The sequence below is a fragment of the Phalacrocorax aristotelis genome, unplaced genomic scaffold (genome assembly GCF_949628215.1).
Source record: "Phalacrocorax aristotelis unplaced genomic scaffold, bGulAri2.1 scaffold_34, whole genome shotgun sequence".
Classification (NCBI taxonomy): Eukaryota; Metazoa; Chordata; class Aves; order Suliformes; family Phalacrocoracidae; genus Phalacrocorax; species Phalacrocorax aristotelis.
In genome coordinates this window covers 718,696-723,412 of record NW_027441361.1, presented here as the reverse complement: position 1 = coordinate 723,412, position 4,717 = coordinate 718,696, and positions in this window count along the sequence as shown.

Sequence of the window (4,717 nt, the reverse complement as noted above, 5' to 3'; positions counted from 1 at the left end):
TCTTCACTGTGAATAGAGAAAAAAATGCAAAAAGAGGCTCCTGACAGCCATCGACATTTTTGAGATTGACAGAACTTTCATCCCTTTGCCGTGAATAATCTCCCGTCCACCTCCTGCGGCTCTTTTCCTTAACAAAAGGGCACTCAGGACAGGTTTGGATCTCACAGCAGAGCAAAAGGAGAATCCTTTGCTTTTCTGATGCCTACGAGATCACCAACAAAAAGGGACGCAGGGGTATTGACAGGATAAACAACACGGGGAAAAAGCCCAAGACACTGGAGTCAAGTCAAGCAACACGGCACGAGTCAGAGACCGAGTTTTGCATTAAAAAGCTCCAGAAAATAAATAAGAAAGAACAAGTTGAGAAATTACATGTTTGAGCAGAATCACATCCAGCCAAGTCAGTGTTCTGGGATGTCACCGTTGACTGACATGTAGTACATGAAAGTCAGATTCAAAGGCCAACAATGTTACGGGCTTACTGAAGGAAAAGCTAAAGATACGGTCAGTCGCAGCTGAAGACGTGATGTCACAAACCAGGTTCACTTCAGTGCCACCAAAAGAGAGGCCTTGCTGCTGCCCCCCTCTCTCCATCTGCTCCTTCCTTCTGCTCCTGTATCCCTGTGCCTTCCCTTGCCCTGACCTGCACACGTTTTAGAGCTCCTTAGGAGCCACATTAACTCCCCAAGCAGACAGGGAACGCGCCCACAAGAGCAGAGAGTTTCCCACCAGCTTTAGAGAGTGAAACGGGGTTGCAGAGAGAGCCAGCAAGCATAAAAGCTGGCACAAGGAAGGAGGCAGGACACTGCACCGGGGAGAAGGAGAGGGGATTTGCCCATCTCCATTCTGTGGCCGTAAGCCGTCCTGCTAGCTCATGCACGTGTGAAACCACACACTCACTTTGCAAGGAGAGCTGCAAGAAACCCCTTTGCTTTTAGAAAGGGCAGCACCCAAGGCACTCTCAGTCAACTCTGGACTCCCTCGTGCACGTAGAGGCTCACTCTCGCACGGAGGGAGGCTGAGGCTGACGGGCGTCATTCTTTCACTCAGCCAGATGTGGAAGCTAAAGTGATCTCAGGGAAGCGTTAGTTACTTGGTGGTCAGAGAAGGGACACCATTGCCTGACACTGCTCGGGTCACATTGTCTAAGGAAAGAGGACAAAGAGTGGGAAGAAGCCAAAGAAGAAGAAATGGAAGAAAAACTATGCTCTGTTGAGAAAAAACAGCATCCGCTTTGTTGAACAGCAGGGAAAGATCACAATTATAGAGCTTTCTGAATTACTATTAATGACTGGTTCAGTGACATTTTCCCCAGAAATACAGCCCCCAACAGCCCTGATCCCGTATCTGATGCAGACCACAGATTTCATTTCCCTTTACATGAAAAAACCCAAACCCAAGACACATCAGCGTTTGACACTAGAGCCACTTTACCCAGCTGCCTCCTATGGTTATTCTCCAACACGACTATTCCTGCATGCAGGAGCTGCAGTCCCTCTCCAACGCGGCCAAGCTAGCAAAAGCTCCTCAGGTCACTCCTGAAAGTGTGCTCTGTTGCACACTGCTTGGCGTACCTGGACAGACGGGCGCAGGCGCCGAGTGTCTCAGGGCAGAGCACACACGCAGCCGTCCTGACAGAGGCAGAGCCCAGCGAAGACAACGTTCCCAGTGCTCCCACAGCGCTGGCCCCTCGCAGCACCGGTTCCAGAGTCACGGAGTCACAAGGGAGAGAAAGGCCTTCCGGAATCCCTGGGGGCAGCTGGTCCAGCCCCTGCGCAGGCAGGGTCACCCAGAGCAGGCTGCCCAGGGCCAGGGCCCGGCGGCTGCTGAACCCCCAGTGCTCAAACACACCCCTTGCAAACAGCCGCCCGACGAGGGGAACTGCGGAAACGTTGGCAGCCCACGCGACAGGCCCAGGGGTTTGGGGACTCACTCCGACCAACTGAAGTATCCTCTCCTCCACACCAGTAAAACACCACCACACCAGCAGGGGCTTGTCACCATTCTTCCTCCAAAGCTCTGTCCGACGGCTCACTAGGCAGAAGACACAAAGTTAAGGGAAGCCTGATTAAGTTCGTTTCACTGCCTTAAACCAGCAAACCCCAGGCATGTGGATGCAGGAAAACGAGCTGAAGCAGGCAGGGAATGAGGAGCCGCCCTCAGCAGAGCAGGACACGGCACCGTGTGCCCAAACACAGGTGACAGCTGCCAGCCAAGGCTGACACAGCCACCCTGACTGACGGGCCTAAGGCGGCACTTGAACCACCGCGCTCAGCCCCACACCCCAGACGGGGGGTCAGCGGTGCCGACAGGATTAAGTCCTGACTGACTCCCGACAACAGACGCTGACGCTGACTGATGCCAGCCAGCTGAGTCCGGGCAGGTGATGCTGGCCGACTGATGCTGGCCGACTCACTCTGGCCAACTGACGCACGGCTCGGGTCCTCCTTCTGCCATCGCACCTGGGCATCACCCCTGATGGAGCTGGGCGGGCAGAGGGGTCCCTGGCGCTGCCACTCATACCTGTCGGGCAGAGCTCGGGAAGCTGGAGAGGCCCCTGACTAGTAGAGGCGCTACTTAGCGACACGGAGCCGCTACTTAACAGCAGCTGAAACATCAGTGTGCCCTCAGCACTATGCCAGCGACGCTGAAGGACATTAACTCTATCCCAGCTACAACCGGCACAGCTCTGAAGTTTTTAACCACCTCTCCCGTGGAGAAGAGTGTGGATGAAATGCCCAGCTCCCCGTTGGCTGCAGACCACAGGAAGGCACCAGAGATGGCTCTATAATTTTGTGTGAGGGAAAGGGCTGCGGACAAACCAAACGCGTTTGATATCTAATACTGTAATCACCTGCGCAGTTAGGCTCTCTTCTCAAACTCCTCCTTCCACCTGTCAAGAGGATTTAACTACATACGTAAAAAGGGAAAAAAGCTTCCTGCCTTTTTTCCCTTTAAGTGAGACAAGTCCTTTCCTATTCAGGCTCTGCTTAAGTCTTAAATAGAACTGGTGACAAAGTAATTCCCTGATCTCCTCTTTCTGCTTTCAGAAGATCAGATGTGATGTTTTGAAGTAACAACCATGGGAGCTGCACTTACATCCGTCACAGGAACTGCTTCCACAGCAGGCACTAACAGCGGCATCGGACATTGTATCTTCACAAATGAGACACAACAACTCATCTGGACTAGGATCACCAGAGCAGGATGAGGAGGAAGAAGAGGGCGATGGCTCCTCTGGCAAAAAGGGAGGCTTTTCCTTCTTTCCTCGCACAGAAGCTTCCCTGGAGGGGGAGAGGGCCTGGTGGGAGAGAAAAGTTTAAAGATGGGTCAAAGAAAACTCTTCCAAGCTTTGGATTTTATCAAAGGAAGAGAACAGGTGGAATTCTTCTCAGTCCACATTCGCCTCCTAAAACATAGGCCTTCAGATTAAACTACTCTTCTAGAGCCACACCACCAGAAGAGGGAGGGGGGAACAATTTTCCTGCTGCAGAACTCTCCCTTTCCTTTGATCAAGCAAGAAATTAGCTCAGACCAGAAAAATAACTTTTTGACAGCGAGAAATCAGGTGAAATGAATCCCACCTCTCCTTTGCCAGACGGCAAATGTACATTGCAGGCGCAGCACCAAGTTAGTCTCCGATCAAGTTAGTCTCTGAGTGATTACATTTTAGAAAGGGAAGGAGCCTGTGTTACAGCTTCTCCAGAAGGAGATCCGTGGCAGCAAAACAGAAGTGCTACCAAGTGCAGTTTAAAACAGCCGCTCCTCTCAGCACACAGGAGTGTTTTCTTAATTTACAGCAACAGGAAAAGTTCTGTCTCTTCCACACACGGGAGTTCATAGAAGTCAGAGGGGGAGGACATCTCAGTCCAGCGGCAATTTCTTACGTTTTGCAAGGAGCCTTTGCAACATCAAACAGAACCAAAACGACCTCTCAAAGAGAACAACTCCGCTACAAACACCACCAAAATGCTTTGCAGAAATACACGTTCTTAGCACAGCACAGGTTTAACCAGCTTCCAGGGGCATGAACACGGGGACCACCCTACTGCGACGTTAGACAGTGTCACAGATTTTAAGATTAAGACGCAGTGACAGTGCTTCCTCCCCCGTAACTGCAGGCGCTGGCCAGTTCGGTTGCATTGCCACTCACACTTGTGCGCGTGGTTTCTCTTGTTCACTGCTCGGTCAGTCCAATTCATTCCATACTTACGCAGGAAGAGCTGGCATCGCATATTTCCCACTGCTTGTCAGCACGGCACCCTTTGGGTTGGGATCTTTCACCTCCACCATGGAACTCCACGGAATTCCTGTGCTCTTTCTATCTCTGGGAACAGGCTCAAAGGTTTTGTCCTGCTAAGAAAAGAGGTGCAGACTTATCTCGTCTGAAGAACCACGTTTAAAATGACATTTCCATGAGTATTTGAAGCAGCAAAAGCCTCTCATCCTCTCATTTTACCCAGCATAAGTGTTGCTCAACTAAAATACTCCTTTGCCTCAGTGAATAGAGCCGGGATATTCCAAAGGCTTGGGCAGGGTTTTGAACTCACTCAACATTCTTTGGCTTAACTTCAGGTTCCCTAAGGGCGAAACACCCCTCAGCTCACCATCCACTCAGAGAAGGGGCACAAACCCGCTCCTCCTCCAAAGCGCAGTGCAGTGAGAGCTTAATTCCCTGCTCTGGATCCGTCCCTGGGGAAACTCCTATTTGCCACCT